At 46.3% G+C, this 23,853-nt stretch overlaps 1 protein-coding gene across 1 annotated transcript in view; it reads right to left on the bottom strand.

Annotated features, from left to right (window-relative positions):
* CARHSP1 (calcium regulated heat stable protein 1) overlaps nt 1-11,789 on the bottom strand; it is a 56,704-nt gene extending 44,915 nt beyond the window's left edge. Inside the window, exon 1 of the mRNA XM_050966507.1 lies at nt 11,669-11,789. The gene's annotated coding sequence lies outside the window, so the exon portion shown is untranslated. The remainder of the gene's footprint in view (nt 1-11,668) is intronic.
* Nucleotides 11,790-23,853: the final 12,064 nt, after the last annotated feature.

Below are 23,853 nucleotides of genomic sequence, written 5' to 3'. Positions count from 1 at the left end.
TTGGGTTCTGGTGAACACAGTAGCATACAAAAAAGTAAACTTTAAAGAACACTGGAAGGTCAAGCTCTAATGTTTCCTGGACACAATACACTCCTTATCTGGATGTTATCTGAAACTGCAGCACTGTCAGAAAATACACAGGCTTGAAGGAAAACACTTCTGGGAGCACTGCAAGACCTGGGATTTGGGTTAAAGGGGATGAAGACATTTCCACAACTCAACACATGCCTTCCTCTAAAGGAAAAATGCTTCCATTTTCTTCAGACCAGCTGCCTAGAAGTTCATCGATCAAGAGAAATTTACGAGCAAACACTGGACCTGGTTACCAACCTCTTCCTCTCACTGCGGAAACTTGTTGTTAACAGGAGAACTTGTGCAGGTAACTGCTGCTGACCAGGGGATTCATAGTATGCCCTCTCAGGCATTTTTGTTCAAGTTTAGTTACAGACAGGACCTTCTGATAACAAGGCACCTGGACCTCAGTTCTCTATTGACAGAGGTGTCCTGAAAAGGGGACTCACACATTTCTACACAGAGCAGGGCTAGAGGACTATAGTAAGAAAGGCGGACTCCTATCTACACTACACTCTCTACTGTTTCTGCCATTGGTGGACAATTAAATCCTAACTGCCTCGGCCATGTCTGCACCGGGATGTCTTTTGTGCACCAGCAATGTCAAAGGCCAACATAATAAACTATTTAGTTCCTATTATAATGTTTAGTGTCTTAAGTTGAACACTTAAGGTTCTATTACCCTCCTCTGCTGCCCAGTGCAGAGCACCCTAAGCACACACAGGGATCTGAGTAGCAGAGCCAAGCTAACATGGCCCATGGATCTCTCCATATCTGTCCGGGAGGGCTAGAAATCAGATCCTCTAGGTGATATGCTCCTCTCTGAATTCAGCAACTTTCCCAATGAAAACCCACATGGGAGTGAATCCTACTTTCGCCGTCTCCAACTCAAAGAATACTTCCAACACACCTCTGAACAATATACTAACCCACAGAATCCTTCCTACCAACACTATAATAAAAAGGATTGTGCATGGACTCCTCCTGAGGGTCGAAACAACAGACTGGACTTCTTTATAGATTGCTTCCGTCAACGTGCATGGGCTGAAATTGTGGAAAAGCAGTATCACTTGCCCCAGAACCTAAGCCGTGCTGAACACAATGCCATCAACAGCCTCAAGAACAACTCTGACATCATAATCAAAAAGGCTGACAAATGAGGTGCTGTTGTCATCATAAATAGGTCGGAATATGAACAAGAGGCTGCTAGGCAGCTCTCTAACTCCACATTCTACAGGCCATTACCCTCTGATCCCACTGATGATTACCAAAAGAAACTACACCATCTGCTCAAAAAACTCCCTGAGAAAGCACAGGAACAAATCTGTACAGACATGTGCCTAGAACCCCAAACAGGTGTATTCTATTTGCTACCCAAGATCCATAAACCTGGAAATCCTGGAAGCCCCATCATCTCAAGCATTGGCACCTTAACAGCAGGAATGTCTGGCTATGTGGACTCTCTCCTCAGGCCCTATGGTACCAGCACTCCCCGCTATCTTCGAGACACCACTGACTTCCTGAGGCAACTACAATCCATCGGTGATCTTCCAGAAAACACCATCCTGGCCACTATGGATGTGGAAGCCCTCTACACCAACATTCCACACAAAGATGGACTACGAGCCATCAGGAATAGTATCCCCGATAATATCACGGCTAACCTGGTGGCTGAACTTTGTCACTTTGTCCTCACACACAACTATTTCACATTTGGGGACAATATATACCTTCAAGTCAGTGGCACTGCTATGGGTACCCGCATGGCCCCACATTATGCCAGCGTCTTTATGGCTGATTTAGAACAACGCTTCCTTAGCTCTCATTCCCTAACGCCCCTACTCTACTTGCGCTACATTGATGACATCTTCATCATCTGGACTCACGGAAAAGAAGCCCTCGAGGAATTCCACCGTGATTTTAACAATTTCCATCTCACCATCAACCTCAGCCTAGACCACACAAGCAGTCCACTTCCTAGACACTACTGTGCTAATAAGCAATGGTCACATAAACACCACTCTATACCAGAAACCCACTGACCGCTGTACTTACCTACATGCCTCCAGCTTCCATCCAGGACACACCACACAATCCATTGTCTACAGCCAAGCTCTAAGATACAACCGTATTTGCTCCAATCCCTCAGACAGAGATAAACACCTACAAGATCTCTATCAAGCATTCTTAAAACTACAGTATCCACCTGCTGAAGTGAAAAAACAGATTGACAGAGCCAGAAGAGTACCCAGAAGCCACCTACTACAGGACAGGCCCAACAAAGAAAATAACAGAACACCACTAGCCATCACCTACAGCCCCCAACTAAAACCTCTCCAGCACATCATCAAAGATCTACAACCTATCCTGAAAGATGATCCCTCACTCTCACAGATCTTGGGAGACAGGCCAGTCCTCGCTTATAGACAGCCTCGCAACCTGAAGCAAATACTCACCAGCAACCACACACCATACAGCATAAACACTAACCCAGGAACCTATCCTTGCAACAAAGCCCGATGCCAGCTCTGTCCACATATCTATTCAAGTGACACCATCACAGGACCTAATCACATCAGCCACACCATCAGGGGCTCATTCACCTGCACATCTATCAACATGATATATGCCATCATGTGCCAACAATGCCTCTCTGCCATGTACATTGGCCAAACCGGACAGTCTCTACGCAAAAGAATAAATGGACACAAATCTGACATCAGGAATCACAACATTCAAAAACCAGTGGGAGAACACTTCAACCTCTCTAATCACTCAGTGACAGACTTGAAGGCGGCAATTTTGCAACAAAAAAAACTTCAAAACCAGACTCCAAAGAGAGACTGCTGAACTCGAATTAATATGCAAATTAGATACAATTAACTCAGGCCTAAACAGAGACTGAGAACGGTTGGGTCATTACACTAATTGAATCTATTTCCCTATGTTAAGTTCTCCTCACACCTTCTATGGGTCATCTTAATTATCACTTCAAAAGTTTTTTTTCTCCTGCTGATGATAGCTCATCTCAATGGATTAGACTCTTCCTGTTGGTATGCGTACTTCCACCTTTTCAGGTTCTCTGTATGTATAAATATCTCCTGTCTGTGTGTTCCATTCTATGCATCCGAAGAAGTGAGCTGTAGCTCACGAAAGCTCATGCTGAAATAAATCTGTTAGTCTCTAAGGTGCCACAAGTACTCCTGTTCTTTTTACTAGTTGCAGTGTTAACTTGCTTTCCCATAGCACCTACCCCTGTCTCAGGGTATGGCTACATCTGGAATTTCAAAGCGCTGCCCCGGCAGCGCTGCGGGAGCGCTGCCGCGGCAGCGCTTTGAAGTGTGAGTGTAGTCAGAGCAGCAGCGCTGGGAGAGAGCTCTCCCAGCGCTGCATGTAAACCACATCCTTTACGGGTGTAGCGTGCAGCGCTGGGAGCCGCGCTCCCAGCGCTGCTGCCCTGATTACACTGACGCTTTACAGCGCTGTATCTTGCAGTGCCCAGGGGGGTGTTTTTTCACACCCCAGTTGCAGCGCTGTAAAGTGTGAGTGTAGCCAAGGCCTCAGACAAAGGGTTCCATGCCACTCTGAAGGAGGAGCTTCAGTTCCTAAATCAGTCATGCTGTCCGGCACACATGTATGTTTGGGGGAAGTTCACTAAGCAATATAGCGGGACAGGCACACTATGCCCCCGAAACGCTGTAAGATGCAGACATTTTCAGAGCACTTTCCCCCAGCCAGCAGGTTTTCTCCCCCACAAGGGAAGAATTCAGGGCAGACTGCTAGATTAGCATAAAATGTCCAATATTCAAACAATGGTTAATGTAGCGTATCTTAACATTCATTCCCTATGCCCGTTACATTATTAACAGTTTGGAAACTGAGTTACAGTCTCTTAATGCTGTGTTCTAACATGGCTGGTGTCACTTCCCAGCAAGAGATTCAGAAATGGCAATTGTTATTAAAAGGGATTTGTTATTTCAGTTTATCCATATTCATTTTTATTCATCCCCATGCAGGAAAAGCAACACAGCAGCCCTGAACATCCCACTTGAGCGCAGAGATCACTGATGATTTGCAAAGGAACAGAAAATGGGGTCTGTGCCTCTTTTGTTTCTTTGTGATGTGTGAAGGAGTCTGGGAAAGTTTCCCCCACCTCCACTACCACTTCCCAAAATCTCTTCCCCTGCTTGGTTGGTTTTTGGGTTTTTTTGTGGGGGGGGGGGTTGTTTTTTTGTTTTCTTTTTGTTTGTTTTTTTGCATTAGAAAGTCAGGTCTTGTCTGATCTGTTTTTCCTGGAAGACTCTATAAGTGAATGAAGAACTAGTAAAATTATGATGTCAGAGAAACCATTAAAGTGAACCTTGATTAACTGAGATAGGAAGTGATTTTTATTCAGGCTATTTAAACCCTACCCGTTCAGTTAAGCTCTGTGAAAACACCCACTCTGAGTCACCAATAAACCCTACAGCAAAAACAGGGAAGAAAAGATTTGACATGTCTCACATTTCTGGGGGGAACAGAGGGGGTAAGCACACAAGTATAATTTTTATACATTCCATATAATTTTCATCTACATGGAAAACACACAATTCAGCCTTCTTTATACATCAAAGAGACAAAGAGAGCATAAACCAATTTTCTCACATACACTCACTTTCTCTGTCTCACACACATACACACACAAACACACACTTTGCTGATCACATTTAAAGTATAGGGCCTTACTCTCTGCTCTGGGATGAATTTCATCCCGAGTGAATTGCTTCTTAATGTGTGAATTTTCATACTACTGAGCTGAGAAAAATGGGCAAAGTTTTCCTCTAAAGTGATACTGCATATGCTTGTTTATGAAGAGTCACATCACAGTCTTTCTGCCAGGATACTTCCTCATTCACATAAAGCAGAGATCATGCCGTACGAATTAATGCTGCAAAAGCAGCGAGACTTCAACTATGTTTGAGCAAGGGTCATGGGGTGAAGGGTCTCTCTTGCCTCATTTAATATTATTCTTGGTGGCATAAGTCAGACATCAGACACCACAAATCTGCACACACAGATTATGAAAATGAAAACGAGCACTGAGAGAAAATTACAAATCCATTACCCAGCTAGCAGAGGTCAACTTAAAGCAATGGAATTACAGATCCGAACAAGAAAACAATTCAAACCTACTACAGCATCAACCTCAGCTTTGAATTTTCCTCTGTGACCCTCAAGAGACAATCCTGCCATAGAGTAATAAAAAGAAATGAAGTGAGAACAGTTTAGAAGTCCGAGGAAATGAAGATAACTGGTCTTCCCAGAGGACACGATGAAAAGACAATATTATACAGAGGCAGGCAATACAAAACAACTCTTTGTAACCTTTTTAGGAAACCGTCTTTCCCTGCACTGAAACAGAAGAGATGGCAATTACTTGGATGAACTCTCTCTTCAGCTGTACTAGTGCAGTTTGAGAGTGACTGATCAGGCACAGAGAAAAACGTTCTCTCTTGCCACAGAGTGCAGGACAAGAGGCAACAGGTTCAAACTACAGCATAGCGATTTAGATTAAATCTCAGGAAAAACTCTCTAACTGTAAGAACAGTAGGAAAATGGAACAAACTGTCTAGGGAAGTCCTGGAAGCTCCTTCACCTGAGGTTTTCAAAAGGAGGCAGGATAGCTATCTTGGGGTATGTCTACACTACAGGATAAATTCGAATTAGCTTAAACCGATTTTATAAAACAGATATTATAAAGTCGATTGTGCGCGTCCACACTAGGCACATTAATTCGGTGGTGTGCGTCCGTGGTCCGAGGCTAGCGTCGATTTCTGGAGCGGTGCACTGTGGGTAGCTACTGTAAAAGAATGAGGCCAATAATGTCGATTTGCGCCCAGACTAACCCTAAATCGATATAGTAATATCGATTTTAGCGTTACTCCTCTCGTTTTGTAGGAGTACAGAAATTGATTTAAAGAGCCCTTTAAACCGATATAAAGAGCAGTGTAGTGTGGACGGGTGCAGCGTTAAATCGATTTAACGCTGTTAAAATCGGTTTAACAGCGTAGTGTGGACCGGGCCTTGGATAGTTTAGAAACAACAAATCCTGCATCTTGGCAGGGGGTGAGACTAGATGACCCTTGCAGTCCCATCTAACCCTATGGTTCTATGATTCTATACCAAATCACCATTATCTATCCTCCATTTCTCTATAGAGTATTTGATTGTCCTTTTATTCTGCACAACAGACCTGCGGGAGAAGTAAAAGTTTACTTTTTTTAAAAAAACCTATCACCTTCTAGAAGCACACACATAGTCTTTTGTTTCCTTTTTCTTACACAAACTTATCAACTTCCTGCACTTTCTGGTGGCTAACAGATCAGTTGGACGTGGTCTGCTGTGCGGCCCACCACCTGCTGTTCCAACCTCATGGGCGGACGATGACCAGTCTTCTTGCTAGACGTCTCTTCCTGGATATATAATAAGTGAAAAGCTGGTGAATGCTGGTCCCTCATTCAGATCCAAAACCCCACTGAGTTTCAAGCAAGCATCTTTTTGATGAGTGGCGGATCCTGGATTAATCCTCAGCTCTCCTGACTGAAATCCAAAATATCTACAGAGCTAGATTTCCACAGTAAAAACCCATTAGCTCCCTCTGAAAGTTATTCTCTACAGGATTTCCCCGGGGCTTAAAAAGGGCTTCCACCTCTTTCCTTCAAAGACTATTCCACAGTAATCAATCTAGCTATCTATCAGGAGATTCTTCCTGGTACTTAAGATGTAATTTCACCAATGTTCATGCTACATTTGTAGCATCTTTCATTATGAAGAGCCCCAGACCCCTTACCAAGCTATATTATACATAGCTTTAATCTACTGGACTATCATGATTATATTTCCCTCTTTCCTGGAAGATGCTTCTACAGTACTTCCAAATATTGTACACTACCATGTCCTCACTTCCCCCTACCCACAGCAGTTAGTGGCCATTTGACCAATATATCCATGTTTAGTTCTTTTAATCTTCCCTCAGAAATCAAGCCCTCCAGCTCTTTAATCATTCTAGTTTCTCTTCCCCCAGTTCCTTCCCTGTTAGCTACAAATTTCCAGTACTGAAGTACCCAGAAATTAGTACAAACTGCAAGGGAAATATCATCTCTTTCAAACACATGCCTGTCTATAGGTGTTTGACAGCAGGTTACCATCTTTGGTGTCATACACAAGGTCCTGATCCAAAGCCCACTAAAGCACCGTTTCTCAAATGCGGCCACCAGGGGGGTTCCCCTACAACCACAACAGCTTCCTGGGTGGTGATGGGGGGCGGGGGCAAAGCATCGGCCTATCTCCCTCCCTGTTGCTCCGCAATGCGCCACTTTACAGACACAGGTCGGGCACAACGCTGAAGGGGCAAGGTGAGTTCTCTACCTGAGGGAGCACTGGGGAGGTACTTAGTGGGGCTTGGACGTCAGCCCTGGGGTGGTTGGATAGCAGGGACTTAGGGAGCCTGGCTGCAGACTAGGCTACAGCCATGGGCTTCAAACTCCAACCCCTTCCATGCGGCGGCAGGCTCTGATCCCTCGCTATGGCTGCATGACGCTGATCCCTAATCCAGCCGGCAGCCGTTGGCCGCAGGCACTGACCCTCATTCATGTGCTCTGACCCCCAGCCCTAGTCACTGACCCCAGGTGCTGGTCCCAGGTGCTGACCCTGAGCTCCAGCAGCTTCTGGCCCTGGGTGCAGACCCCCAATGATGGCCTTGGACTCCGGCAGTTGCTGGCTCCGGATGCCAACCCCTAGCCCTGGCCGTGCACTCCACCCCCAGCCGTGGCCACTGATCTTGAGCACAGCTCCTGGATGTCAACCCTGGGTTATGGCAGGTGCTGGCCATGGGTGCCGATCCCCAGCCCCAGGTGCAGATCCCCAGCCTGAGTCACGCAGCAGAGGGCACCAACACCAGGCTCCGTTGGGTGCTGGCCCTGAACGGCGATCTCCAGTCCTGGTCACTCAGCAGCAGGCTCCGGCGAACACTGACTCCTAGCCCCGGCTGTGCAGCAGTGGGTGCGGACCTCAAATGCCAACCCTGGGTGCCGACCCCCAGCCTCAGTAGCATAGCAGCAAGTGCTGGGTCTAGGTACTGACCCTCAGTTGCGTAGCCCTAGCCCTGGCCATTCAGCTGTGGATGCAGACCCTGGGCTCCCGTGGTTCTGGCCCAGGCGCTGACCCCCAGCCCCAGGCACCAACCCACACCTCCGACCATACAGTGTTGGGGCCCCCCCATCCATCACCCCGGCCTCTGCTGCCTCACCCCCCACTCCTCCATCCATCCTCCCTGGCCCCCGCTCTCTTATCCCCGACCCCTCCATCCAGGTCTTAACTTGCCAGGATTTGCTGTGAAAAGTGATATTAACAAACATACAAATATCACTTTTCACAGCATTATTTTAATTATGAGTCTGCAAAACAAGGCTCTGAGTACATTTGAACTTTCAGATTCTTTTTGTCCTACAGTATACCTTTGAGCATATTTCTGACTCTAAGCTTGTAAGTGCAGACAGGGCCAGTACAACCATTTAGGTGACCTAGGCAGTCGCCTAGGGTGCTAGCATTCAGGGGGCACCATTTTCTTCGGCAGCGACTGTGGCGGCCGATCTTCAGCCGCCCCGGTCACCATCGGCATTTAGGCGGAGGGAGCTGGGGCAGGGGAGCGTGAGGAGGGCCACCTGCAGCAAGTAATGGGGAGGCAGCACACAGGGGAACTCCTCGCCCCAGCTCACCCCTGCCCCACCTCATCCCTGAGCATGCTGTGGCTGCTTCACTTCTCCCGCCTCCCAGGCTTGCGGCGCCTAAGCTGATTGGTGACGCAAGACTGGGAGGCGGGAGAAGTGAAGCAGCCACAGCGTGCTCGGGGTGCTCGTGCTCAGAGCAGGGGTGAGCTGGGCGGGGGGGGGGTGCCTCAGGGAGGAGGGTGGGGAGCTGCAGCAAGGGGAGTGCCTCAAGGCGGGGGGGGCGACTCAGGGTGGGGGCGTGGGGGGGAGCGCAAAGTGGAAGTTTCACCTAGGGCGCAAAACATCCTTGCACTGGCCCTGAGTGCAGAGACCATGTCTACTTCCACACTTGTACAACTCCTAGAACAAATGAGGCCACAATCTTGATCAGGGCCTCGTGGTGCTAGCATAAATTAATTAATTAATACTACAAGCCAAAATTCATTTGAGCAACCAAATTTTATACAGTATTTGGCCAAGGTGATATAGCACTTTGCTAGGATGAAAAATAAGAGCCAGCAGGTAAATCCTCTGATCCAAATCTGAGTGTTTCATGGCATATTTCCATGCTACTATCACAGCAGCTACACAGGAATCAGACTTAATTCAGAGCTATAGTGAGCCAACCGCCATGATTAATAAAAGGCTGGAGAAAGAGAAATATTTATAGCTGCCAAATGGAAGAATATAAAAATAAGAGAGACGATTTAAGCTAAAACAGACAGTAAAAAACAACTTCACAAACAATAAGTGTCCAGAGTATCATTTCAAACAGTCTCGATTTAAACACAACTGTTCACCCTCTCTTTTTAAAGAGATCAGACCTGGCCTCAAATATAGTTTTTTAAACAACATTCCTTAGCATTAGTTTTGTAAATTCCTATAGAAACACTGTAGGGGAAAAAACAAACTGACATCCACTCCCAGTAGTATTTGCAACACATATTTTGCAGCAATGGAACCCAAAAGTAAAATTTAGTGCACTTGGTCTGTTTTCACTGTTGAGAGCTATGCAAAGTAAATTAGACTTCGTTTTTTTCCCAGCCTTAATAATCTGAGGTGCTAATTAATACAAGCAATATTGTTATGATTTGAAATATGCAACTGTCCCTGTAAGAAGCCAACATAGAAGATTTTGTGCACTTTATTGTTTTTTCCTGTCTATCCTACGAAGTCCAGAATAATGTAAGAAGGGTTGTTGTTTTTTTCCTTTCTAGGAGCAAAGCTTGTCTTCTGGGCTCTTCTTTCTCATGCATTGCCTAAATTTATATTTACTGCAGAAAATGTTTTCCTTTGTGTGGAATAATTTTATATTCACAGTTTGTAAGTGAAAAAATGTGAATTCCAAAAAGGTTTACAGAGCAAACACTGGTCTTAAGATGAATTCCTTCTTGTTAAAATAAATTCAGTGAAATGAGAAAGATGATGAAACCTCAGTGTGATTCACCTTAGGTGAGTGTTAGGAATGAGTGCAGACCCAAACCTTTTTTTTTTTTCCAGGAGGCACTTAGAAGTCCAGGCACCAAATATGCTAATTACAGACCCTGTATAAGTACAAATCTACTACAGTACACTCACAAAACTGAAATGAAAGGACCTTTTCAAACCTTCTATACTAACTGCCCCCCATTTAGCAGGGACAGCCTCTACTAAGCAAAAGATCTGTCATTTGCCCTCCCGCTCCAATGAATTTCAGCAGTTAAAAGGAGGTCTCCATTTTTCTTCCCCAAATGTCCTTATTGATAGCTTTCAAAGGCGGGCAGGTCTGAAGATGAAGAAATCAGTTGTATGCCACAGGATTTGGGTAGTCTGCTTTCGTGGCAGTCATGTCAAAGGCACCATTCAGAAGTGAAGGGAGGAGGGTGGAGAGAAAGAGGGTTCGGAGGGAAGAGAGCAAGGATTTGCCTCATCGAGCTGATTCTACATGCAACAGCATCAGCCATCACCCAGAAGGAAAGCGTGAGGTGGCTCCATTACTTGGCTCCCAACCCAACCACACGCAGCCAGATCGCTTCTTTCAGCCACTGGGCGGGAAGCGCACAGTCCCCTCCCAGGCTCTGTTTACTGAGCCTCCCCGCTGAACGCGCACTTCACTTTGGGCTTGTCCCGAGCAAACGAGGCAGAACAGAGGCTATTCGGGGCAGCCTCGGGAGTGCGCCCCGCGCAGGGGGGCTTGCAGGGGATGCAAAGTAGAGGGGGAGAATCGGAGAGTTCCCCGAGCTCTGCTCTCTACTTTAGAGTCACTTGCAAAGCACCCCCAACCCATTGTTACAACCGGATGTCTCACTCCGGCTAGCACACACTGGTTGCACAGCCCCCCCCGGCCCCTGGAGGATTGCTTCGCTTGAAAGCCAGCTGCAATCTGTAGCAATGCCCTGCCCTGCCCTGCCCCCCCCCCCCCCCCGGGCAATCACAGCAACATGAACTCTGCATGTTTCCCCCCCTTTCCGGGCTCCAGGTGCATGTCGCGTGACTTGCAACAATGGGCATGCTTGTCCCCCGCGCATGTGGCTGTCCCTTCGCGGCCAGGCTGCATGCTCCCCCTCCCTCCCACCCAAGGTGCGTGTCCCTTCGCGGCCAGGCTGCATGCTCCCCCTCCCTGCCACCCAAGGTGCGTGTCCCTTCGCGGCCAGGCTGCATGCTCCCCCTCCCTCCGACCCAAGGTGCATGTCCCTTCGCGGCCAGGCTGCATGCTCCCCCTCCCTGCCACCCAAGGTGCGTGTCCCTTCGCGGCCAGGCTGCATGCTACCCCATCTTCCGTGCAAGTTGCTTTGGTAGCACAGCATGTTTCCGCCCCCCACGCCCCGCGCTGCATGTGGCTGCAGTCCGCATGCAACCAGCTCACTCACCTTCCGGGGAAACTTCTCTCTCTGTCTCCCTCGCTGTGCACCAGGCTCCAGCTGCTGCACCTTCTGTAACTCCAGGGGCCGGCACCGCCCGCAGGGGGAGTGAGGTGGGCAGGGCTGAAAGCGGGAGCCACCCCCTTGCTGGAAACAATCGCACGGGGCGGGGACAGGCCTCAGCGCGGAGGAGCTGGGGCCCCCAGCAGGGGGACATGGACCGCGGAGGGGCGGCGCGGGGCGGGGCTGGGGGCATGCAGAGGGCATGTAGCAGGGTAGGATGAGCGGAGATGCGTGCGGGGGGGCAGTAGGAGGAGGAGAGGAGGCTGCCTAGGAAGGGGGCCAGTGCTGGGGGTTGCATGCACGATGAGTAAAGCTTGGAAGGACTCGATTTTTCTCAGTAAATGTGGATTTTACTGTACATCCCCCAAGCCCCATGAAAAAATATTTCCATCAGGGATCATCAACGTTTACAGACAGGCAAAGGAAGAAATATGCTGGAGAATTTACTAGAGTTTGATTGAGGTATATTTACACTGTGTTTTCTGACACTTTACATTTTCCCAAGTGCAAAGCTTTCATTTTTTGAATGGCAGGGTCTACTGTCATTAACTAATTATGGGCTGACAGCTCCTGATTGGCTAACCCTCCCCCCACGTAATTTCCTGCAATTGTGGAAATGTAAATGGATAAAAAATAACAATGCTTAAAAAAAAACTTTGATATCCGTCGGAATGATACAAAATTAAAAAGTGAATTTTGCCAAGCCTAAGGCTGGGGGGGAACCCTAAGTGCTGGGTCTGCTCAGAGTTTGAAAATGAACCCCTCGCGTCCCACACAAGAATAAACCAGCCCTTCTGCCTAGTAGCTTGAAAGCCCTGCTCCCCTCATACTGCTGAGGGCAGTTTGGAAAGTTCCGGACTCCAGAGGCAAAGTGTTTGGCTCGCTGTGGGTATGTCTACACAAGAAACCCCACAGCTGCACTGTTGCTGCACCACTGCAGCGTAGATGCTTAGGGCTTGTCTACACTTACCAGAGGATTCGGAGATAGATGCATCAGTGGTCGATCTAGCGAGTCTGTGAAGACCCGCTAAATCGACCACTGATCGCTCTACCTTCCACTCCTGCACTCCACCTGATCGAGAAAAGTAAGGGGAGTCGATGGGAGAGCGTCTCCAGTCGATGTCACATAGGGTGGACCCTGTGGTAATTTGATCTGAGCTACGTCGATTTGAGTTACACTATTCATTTATCTCAAATGACATAGCTTAGATCGACTTCCCTTTAGCACAGACAAGGCCTTACTTGTAAGTAGCTGTAGTAAATCCACCCCCTTGCAAGATTGTAGCTAAGTCGAAGGAACAATTCATGTGTCATGTTAGCACTGTCTACACTGAGGCTTAGGTCGGTTTAACTATGTCTTTCAGCAACATAGCTAGGTCAACATAACTTTGTAGTGTAGACCAGCCCTGGGTATCAAGGAGACTCTGGCTTGCTCCCCTCTAGGGCAAAGCATGAAGAGACCTCCTATCCCAGGGCTGGTCTGCATCCCTGAGAGATGTAGCTATGCCGTCCTAACTCCTTGTGAAGACATTAGTAGGCCGATGGAAGAATTCTTCTGTCAACCTAGCTGCCGCCTCTCAATTTGAACCTCTTCTGTCAGCATAGGTATTGTCTACATTGAAACACTACAGTGGTGCAGCTGTAGTTTTGCTGCTATAGTAGTTTAAGTGTAGACCCAAACCTGGTCTACACTAGAGAGTTAGGTCAATGCAAAGCAGCTTATGTCAACCTAACTATGTACGGCTGTGTGTCTACACTACAGTTTCTCTCAGCATACTTTATGTAATTCAGGAGTGTCAATAAACCATCCCTGAGTGACATAAATTACACTAACATAAGAGCAAGTGTGGACAGCACTATGTCAGCAGGAGAGTGTCTCCAACCAACACAGCTATTGCTGCTCTCAGAAATGGTTTTATTATACCAATCGGCAAGCTCTCTTCCGTCGACAGATGCGGTGCATCTGCGCCATTGCAGGGTTATATGTGTTGACAAGCCCTGAGTGTCTACACTAAAATTTCATTCCCACCAACGTAACTCGCCCACTGAACCAATTAATAACTCCACCTCCACGAGAAGTGTAGAGTCAACGTCAATGTAGTTAGGTCGACGCAGTGTCAATGTAAACACCGTGTTGCTTATCTCGACTATTCCTGGCTTTCAGAAGCCATCCCACAATGCCCCACACTGACAGTTCAATCAGGGCAAGCACTCTTAGTGACGATGCACACCACCAATCCAAAAAGCAGAATGTAGACATGCATAAGCATTGTAAGTACTGCGGTGGCTGTATGCCATTGCAAGTTAGGGGTTGATCTAATTTTGTAGTGTAGACATGCCCTTATTCTCAGCTTCCTGGGAACCCAGGCACTGCAGCATCAGGTATAAAGTTCTCTATGTACCTCATGCATCACACCCACATCCTCTGCAAATGAAGTTTCTAGGGTTGCCAACCCTACAGGGTTGTCCTGGAGTCTACAGGAATGAAAGATTAATCTTTAATTAAAGATGTCATGTGATGTAACCTCCAGGACTAAGGCCAAGCAAAATTGACAACAGTAGCACTGGGCTGGAACACGCAATTAAAATTCAAAGTCCAAGGGTTAATGAAGGGCTCTGAGCAAGGAGTAAATGTTTCATAACAAAAGGCAATAAAAACACACTGCTTAAAAGTAGTTGCAAAGCAAATTCAATAGGATTTTCCGTAATCAAATTACTGCTGTTATTCAAAATATATATGTCATGGTATAATTCCCCACTCTGGACCTTAGCGTCCAAAAGTTGGGGTACCAGCATGAATTCCTCTAAGCTCAATTACCAGCTTAGTACTTGTAGCGCTGCCACCAACCAGGAATTCCAATGCCTGGTACACTCTGGTCCCCCCAAAACCTTGCCCGGGGACCCCCAAGACCCAGACCCTCTGGATCTTAACACAAGGAAAGTAAACGCTTTCCCTTACCGTTGCCTCTCCCAGGCTTCCCCTCCCTGAGTTACCCTGGAAGATCACTGTGATTCAAACCCCTTGAATCTTGAAACAGAGAGGAAAATGCACCTTCCCCTCTCCTTCTCTCTTCCCCTCCCAGATTCTCCCTGAGAGAGACAGTAATCCTAACACAGAGAGAAATTAGCCTCTTTCTCCCCCTTCTCTTCTTTCTCCCCACCAATTCCCTGGTGAATCCAGACCCAGTCCCCTGGGGTCTCACCAGAAGAAAAAACAATCAGGTTCTTAAACAAGAAAACCTTTTAATTAAAGAAAGAAAAAAACTATAAAAATTATCTTTGTAAATTTAAGATGGAATATGTACAGGGTCTTTCAGCTATAGACACTGGGAATACCCTCCCAGCCTAAGCATACAAGTACAAATTAAAATCCTTTCAGCAAATACAAATTTGAACTCCTCCCAGCCAAATACACATTTGCAAATAAAGAAAACAACCATAAGCCTAACTCGCCTTATCTACCTAGTACTCACTATTCTGACCTTATAAGAGCCTGTATCGGAGAGATTGGAGAGAAACCTGGTTGCACATCTGGTCCCTTTGAGCCCCCAGAGTGAACAACAACCAAATTCTAACAGCACACACACAAAACTTCCCTCCCTCAAGATTTGAAAGTATCCTGTCCTCTGATTGGTCCTCTGGTCAGGTGACAGCCAGGCTCACTGTTTTTGTTAACCTTTTCCAGGCAAAAGAGATATGAAGCACTTTTGTTCTATTAACTCTTACTTATCTGTTTATGACTATATATATATATATATATGCTTCTACTGTGTGATCTCTGCAATCCTCAGCTAGTGCATATTTAATTCTGGTACTAGAGAACAGCACACAAGGTGGAAGTCACTAATTTTAAGAGACACAGGAAAACAAAATTCTTCTGTAACATTTAAAAGCCCTACATGCCCTGAAGAGACCATCAGAGTCCATTTAAGTGAGGCACCATCTTCTCTGTACCAACATGTTTAAATTGTGGTTAATGTGAGCCCCAGTCCTGCAAATGCTCACACATATATTGAACTTTAATGCCATCCTACTATCTTCAATGGTATTACTCACCTGATTGAAGTGAAGCACGTGCTTAAGTGTTTGCAGGATCTGGGCCATGGTATGCATCTGCAATACACAAATGTTAAATATACTAGCATCAAGTTCCAGAACAATTGTAGGACTGAAATGCCATGCTGTAAAATACCAACATTTTCACTAAAACAAAATGGGCGAAATTCATCCCCAGCATAACTCCAGTAACTTGCAGGGCATTACACGAGGGAAGATTTGGCCCAATGAAACAAAAACAGAATTTGTTATTTTTCATTCTAAACAGACATTGTAAATAACTTGGGATCTTCCTTTTTAACTATTTTTTCTGTGCAAACACAAGAGTCTCCAAAAAAGACAAACAAAACATGCCAGACAAAACAAAGAAGCTTTTATCTTAGTAACAACCAGAAAGCGAGAACCGTCTGAGCTCAGGCACCGCTAAGTACATTTGGTCTGAAAAGAATAATAACTAATATTGAATTAATGCTTCAATTTAGCGAAAGAAAAGCATGTGATGTAATTGGATTAATGTATAAGAAAAGGAAAACTTAGGCTGAGTAGTAGGAAAGACGTCCCAAGGGTGGACAAAGCACTAGAAAATGTATTTGGAAATAACCCTCTACTGTCAGGCAAATGGGCTAAATAACCTAATTGATCTTTTCTGTCTGATTTCCATGATGAGCAATTTAGCTGTGGTGCAAGTTACACATCAGCTATATGTGGGTCAGAAAACATGTAAGTGATTTGTAGTAGTGTAACATCCACTGATTTGGCATTCAGTGGCTGTTCAAGGCTTGTGTAATTTGCTCCGCAAAGGGGCAGAAGAAGGAAGTTGTAGCAAGAAAAGGAACTAACAGAGTGTATGGGAAAGCCACATTTTAACCTTTCCCAGCATTCCTGGGGCCAAATTTGACCCCTGCTATAAACAGGTACACCTCTAACTTAGCTAGTAGGAACACAGGGATTGCCAGACTAGATCAGACTAGAGCAGTGGTCTACCTAGTCCACCAATCTATTGCCAAGAGCAGACAGCATAGACTGCTTCAGAGGAAGATGAACGAAACACTGTAGTAGGCAGTTATGGAGTTATGCCAACAGGGAAATTCTTTTCCTAGACCCCAACAGTTAGAGGTTGGCTTAATCCAAAGGGAACTGTACTCACTTATTCCAGGGAATGAATTTGGACTCTGCAGAATCAATACAAGTTACACTCCTATCTAATGAATGCCAGATTTCTCACCAACTTATGCCCACAGTCACGTCAGCCTCTGAATTTGGCCAAAGGCTCCATCCACATGACAGTCTTGGCTGGCTTAACAGATGGTCTTCAGGATCCAGCTGGACTAATGCTTTCAGTTAATACAGTTTTACTGGCTGATGCTGTCCGGACAGGCCATAACTTTTTAAAACCTGGTTACAGAAACCATTCAAGACCTTGTGATCAGGGCTTGAAATGTCTCCTTTCCTTTTCTTTTCCTATTTATTGACAACAGACAAAAGATGTCTCAGTATCACTGCAAAGTTAACTCTTTGGTTTATAAGAGCAAAAATTATATGCTTATTTTATTTAGTCACTTTTAACCACACAAGAAACAGTAGGCACTCAGAGCAGTGTGCAAATTATACTTAAAACTGCCCCAAATAGGCTCAAATGCTATTTATCGCATTGCGGAAAATAAACAGTTTGTGTTAATCCAAAACACCCGGTTATATACATTATTCACCATTAGACCTGAGTAAGAAATAGGACAGAAAATTAATACTACTACATGGGAGCAAATTAGCCATCCTCAGAGGTATCTTGTCCCTCTGGCCTCTTGAGTTCTTATTCCATAAAAAATATTACAGCTTAGTGGGGTATAATATGGAGAGTTGTGAGTTTTCCTACTTAGGGCTTTAATTTTATTCCTGCACATCTATCCTTTTACGTTGTGTGATTGGACTTGTTTCTAGGGGAGGAGGAGGGTGAAGGGAAAGCAAATAAATAATAATAATGATTATACTAAGCACATCCATTGAGCCAAAACCCATTCATGTCGATGAAAAAACTCCCAAGGATTTTGATGGGCTTGGATCATAAAATCGCCAACTCCAAATGTTCTAAAACCAGGAGTCACCCCCCCCCCAACCACCCCCAAATCATGAGATTAAAAACAAAAAAACAAAAAAACCTCAAGCCTAATTTTTGGTCCCAAATTTCTCTCATGCTTTTGGTCTGCCTTTGGATTTTGTAACTCCCCCTGGCCAGCCCAGCATGTCTGTGTGCATGAGCCTGCACATGGCCCCTGCTGCACAAGCTCTCCCAGGCTGCCTGATGGTGCAGAGCTTCCAACATCTTTCTGTCCCCAAACTTCTAATTCATTAATTCATCCCCGCCGCCTACCCCCATATCAACCCAGCCCCCAGCCTAGCAACTAATTATGTTCCCACATCAGTTCTGCACCCCCGGGCCCATATTGGCCCCTAGCCCCTCGGCACACCTCCGCTCCTCCTGCAGCTCCAATGGCTCTTCAGCCCCTCTCCTTCCTTCCCAGCTGGGTGTTGCAAGGCTAGAGCGGAGATGTAGGGGGGAAGGAGGAGGATGCCGGGCTGTCCAGAGCTCCTGGGCTCTTTTTGCTCCCTCTCCCCCCATCCCCTCTGTACTACCCCAAAACTCCTCTAAGCTCCTGAGGGGAGGAGGGAGAGGTCTACCTGCCTCCTGCAGCAGCCCTGATTGGCTGCTTTTCTCCAGAGGGCCGGGAAATGGAGGAGGTAGCCAATCAGAGGGCATTTCTCCCTTGGGCAATGCTGGAAATAATGTGAAGGCTGGAGTTTCTTGTCTTGAATTTGGCTCCACCAGGGGCCAAAATCACATTAGGCGTCTTCATTGTGAGGGTTGGTCACACTGGGATCACATTTTTATAGCACACTTTTTACCCACGGTAAAGGTGGGAGAGCATTATTATCACGTCCTGCATTTTCCGTATGGGGAAACTGAGGCGCAGAACAATTAAGTGACTTCCTAAGGTTACAGAGCAAGACAGTGGCAAAGCTGGGAATAAAACCTAGGCCTCCTAACTCTGAGTCTAGTTTCTTATTTTTTAGACCTTTCTGATTCCTTCAGATTCAAACAATTTCTTTGGATGTCTCAGGCACCCCTCTCTACCAGGAGCATCTCATCGCATGAAAATCCCAACCCCAGAACCCTGCAGAGAACTTCAGAGAAGGATCTAGGAGCATTTTTCAGTGCATGTTCAAATGCAGATCTTGAGACCACTGTGGTAGCTGTATCCCTGGAGAGCAATCCAACCCATCCCCTCCCAGCCTGCCATTATCCCACACACATTTATTTAGGGAACATGTCTACTGTAAGCAATAGCATCTTTGATAACAGTATGTTGATTCTTCAAGAGAGCAAGGACCATTCCTAAAATGAACTGAACACAACACTTTGCAGCAGTTCACTGGTCCTGGGGCAAATGTGTGTGCCCAAGCCCCCTATTTCAAGGCCGTGGCTGATTGGGCGAGTCAGGTCATGTGACAGATCAGAGACAGAGTTTCCTATAAGAGAGAGATGCAGGGTCAAGGGAAGAAGGAGTCTCTATGGACCAACCAGGTGGAAGGTCTGGTAAAAGATATCTCCAGGGAAGCTTTAATGTGGGTAGTCATTAGGGAAGACCAGGAAACAGGACTTAGGTTTCAAGAAGGAACAATGTCATCTAGGAAAGCTCGGAGCTGGGTAGAGTTGGCACTGAATTGTTTTGTTCAATGAAGAGAACCCTGAAGAAAGGGGTTGAAATTCTGCCGTTTCTTTGAGTTTTATTTGACGCATTGACTGGGGAGTTGGCCCACCGATTTACAAATACTCATTGCCTTGTTCTTCTGATGTCCTAAGGCTGCAAATCCTTGTTCTACAACAACCAGCTTTAGGTAACAGACCACAGGAGGAGGGATGGTCTTGTGGTCTTATTCCATAACATATGCCTGCTATAATGACCATCCATTATTCTCTGTCTACTTTGTTTTATGTTGTGCTTTGTAGCCACTTCTCCATTAGTCTGCAGCTACTTAGGGATGGGGGCTGTTATTTCTCAAGAACACACATTCAATAGCATAGCACTATGGATACTGACATGAAACTTTTCATTCATTTAAAATTGCAGAGAATGGAATAACATCAGCTGTGTTTTCATCACTTGGACTGGGGGGAATAATCGGATAATGGGATGGATCTCATTAAGTTTGGGCAAAAATGACCCTATGCAGGGAGCTAGCACAAGGCCACTTAAGTTCTCTAAACAGGTCTCAAGTAGTAGATAGGATTTGTACTGGTGCTTTACATGAGGGTGGATTTCACCCTTCATTACTAAATGCCATCATTCTTGATGCAAATCAATAATAACATAGTAGAGAATCACCATATGCCACCTTTCATATGAAACCTCAAGCATATGTTCCACATCCTGTTAAAAGCTGTTTACCATATAACCGGAGAGAGAGAGACATAGGCACCACATTTTATAAGCTCAAATTTTTCAAATAAACAACTAAGTCATTGTATGCCCACATTATCTTAGTCACCTGTTATTTGAATCACACTTTAGTTTAATCCCACTCAGTTTACATAAGTGTAGGAAGTGAATAGCCCTCTGCTCTTCTCTGATGAGTTATAGCAGCAGGATCAGGGAAAACAGGGAAACTCTGGTGTTCATAAAGAAAACGAATTATAAGTTCATATGTGCCGCACATAGGGTCTTAATGGGTAGAGTTTGGCTGTGTGGCCCAATACAGTAAAGGAAATGCTAATTGTGGTAGCAAATATTCTTTGAATATTCATTTTTTTGAAAATAATTTTTAAAAATGCCTTTCCCGGGCTTTAGGTACACAGATATCATTAACACCACAATGAAGTCTCAGCAACGTTAAAGTGATCATTTCAACTCTCAGCCTCACCCTACACCCTCTCAAACCAATGTCTTTTGCAGCATGCCTGAAAGGTCACCATATTCGGAATATTTTGGACGAGGAGGTGAGGAAAAAGATCCAGGGTCCTGGAGCCCTCAGAGGAGATGCCCTGCTAGCCATTCCACCTCTCTTTTATACAAGCAGGATCTAGGTCTGGCACCCCTGCTGACCACAGCTATAGTATTATGACCTGGGGAGAGAGGGGATCCCTCAAGTAGGCTGGTCCCAGGCTATTTAGGGTTCTAGAGATCATAACCAATGCCTTACTTCCACCCAAAGTACTGCATTTTTATTTCTGGAAAGGCAATTCTCAATCCCTAGTGAAATTGGTATTAGCTGAAGCAGTGACTGGAAAATTCTTATAGTGACTTCGAGACAGCCAGGCAGGAAATGATAACAATTGTCATGTATGACCTTAACCCGGCTTCTGTTTCTTTCCTTGCTTTCAGTTTACATTTCCCTCATGCTGCCCTTTAGCTGCTTATCCTTTAGCCTTTCCTCCTCATTTCTAATATGTTGCCCAGTTCCATCCACTGTAATGAAAGACTGAGGCTATGTCTACGTGACAAAATGATATCGACTAGAGTTACACTGGCATACATTAGAGTGTCAACTTTGGTTGGACGAATTCCTGGAGATTTAATCACATGACATAATATTTAATTAGAGATTAATCTTTAATACCTGGAGACTCCAGGACAATCCTGGAAGGCTGGCAACCCTACATACAGCTACCGCAGTTAGTACATTGCTTGTGTGCATGTATACTTGGCTCCTCGTGTTGGTGGTGCACGTTCTAACCAGGAGTTTATTGATGCACAGTGTGGGGCACCCTGCTTAGGTGTCTCACCTCAACTCACCCCCATTGAGCACACTGTCTTTTGGGAAGTTTTGGCAATGCGTGATGGAGCCTAAGCAAGTCACGCAGGGGTGACTGGGAGCATGGGGCTAACATCCCAGTTAGCAACTGTCTCCATTCTGTAATGTTATCTGTATTCCATAATTTTTTCATGCCTTTTTCCCCCAAAATCCCACAAACCTGCTCAACCCTTCTCACTGTTTTCCATCTCTGACAGCAGATGAAGCCTGCATGGTTCTGCACTATTATCATGAGCAACGCACCACAGGATGCATGATCCTGGACATAGGTGCCAACTGTGTGGGTGCTCTGGGGCTGGAGGGGGAGGAATGGGGACACAGCGTGCTCAAGGGAGGAGGTGGAGAAGAGGCGGGGCAGAGTAGGGACTTGGGGAAGAGGGTGGAATGGGGGTGGGGTGGAGGCAGAGTAAGGGTGGGAAGAGGCAGGGTGGGGGTAGGGACTTGGGGGAAGGGGTGGAGTGGAGGCAGGGCAGGGGACAGAGGTGGGTCGAGCACCCACCAGCGGGAGTAGAAGTCGGTGCCTGTGATCCTGGAGTATTTGCAGTACCACAAGAAGAAATAAATGAGTGGAGAACACGACGATTTCTTGGAGGACTGATAGCTGTTGGACATAGCGAGAACCAATTCAAGGTTGTTGGTGGCATTCATGGAGCAGTTGCAGATGGTGGCGCTTCACTTCTGAGCCCGAGAAACAAGCACTGACTGGTGGAATCACATAGTAGCAGTGACTACAGAACTTTTGGGTGCACAAGGCCACATTCCTGGATCTGTGCACTCAGCTTGCCCAGTCCTCAGACACCAAAAATGAGAGCTGCATTGACAGCAGAGAAGCGAGTGGCAATTGCACTGTGGTAACTTCGAGTGTCAGATTGCTACTGCTCAGGCCTGGTCTACACTACGCGTTTAAACCGATTTTAGCAGAGTTAAACCGATTTAAAGCTGCACTCATCCACACTATGAGGCCCTTTATATCAATATAAAGGGCTCTTTAAACTGGTTTCTGTACTCCTCCTCGATGAGAGGAGTAGTGCTGAAATCGGTATTACCATATCGGATTAGGGTTAGTGTGGCCGCAAATCGATGGTATTGGCCTCCGGGCGGTATCCCACAGTGCACCATTGTGACCGCTCTGGGCAGTAATCTGAACTTGGATGCACTGGCCAGGTAAACAGGAAAAGCCCCGCAAACTTTTGAATTTCATTTCCTGTTTGCCCAGCGTGGAGCTCTGATCAGCAAGGGTGGCGATGCAGTCCCAAATCCAAAAAGAGGTCCAGCACTGATCGTACGGGAGATACTGGATCTGATCGCTGTATGGGGAGACAAATCTGTTCTATCACAGCTCCGTTACGGAAGACGAAATGAGAAAGCATTTGAAAAAAATCTTCAGGCTATGATACAGAGTCCACAGCACAGTGCTGTGTGACAAGCGTAACGGAAAGCCAAAGAATGAAATGGATGCTCATGGACGGAGGGAGAGGGTACTGAGGACTCCAGCTATCCCACAGTCCCCAGCAGTCTCTGAAAAGCATTTGCATTCTTGGCTGAGCGCCCAATGCCTGTAGGGTCAAACATATTGTCCTGGGTGGTTCGGGGTATATGTTGTTAATTTACACCCCCGCCCCCGTGAAAGAAAAGGGAAAAAATCGTTTCTTGACTTTTTTATATGTCACCCTATGTCTACTGCATGCTGCTGGTAGACACGGTGCTACAGCAATGAATAGCAGTATCCTTTCCCCTCCCCTCCCCGGTGGCAGACGGTACAATATGACTGCTATCCGTCGTCATCATCAGCCCGTGAGTGCTCCTGGCTGGCCTCAGGTGAGGTCGGCAGGGGGCGCCTGGGTAAAAATAGGAATGACTCCTGGTCATTCCCGGTAGATGGTACAGAATGGCTGGTAACTGTCCTCATCATAGCAACTGGGGGCTGAGTTCCATCAGCCCCCCCTTCATGTCTAAAGAAAAGATTCTGCACTGCCTGGACTATCATAGCAGCGGGATGCTGGGCTCCTCTCCCCACCACCATTTAATCTCCTGCCTGGACTATCATAGCAGCTGGAGGCTGCCTCCCCCTCATTTTATCTCACTAAAAAGTCAGTGATTCTTATTCCTGCATTCTTTATTACTTCATCACACAAATGGGGGACACTGCCACAGTAGCCCAGAAAGGTTGGGGGAGAAGGGAATCAATGGGTGGGGTTGTTGCAGGCACACTCCCCGTGAATGGCATGCAGCTCATCATTTCTGTGGGATCTGACATGGAGCGGCTG

The sequence above is a fragment of the Gopherus flavomarginatus genome, chromosome 9, assembly GCF_025201925.1.
Source record: "Gopherus flavomarginatus isolate rGopFla2 chromosome 9, rGopFla2.mat.asm, whole genome shotgun sequence".
Lineage (NCBI taxonomy): Eukaryota > Metazoa > Chordata > Testudines > Testudinidae > Gopherus > Gopherus flavomarginatus.
This window is presented reverse-complemented; position numbering and strand designations above follow the sequence as displayed.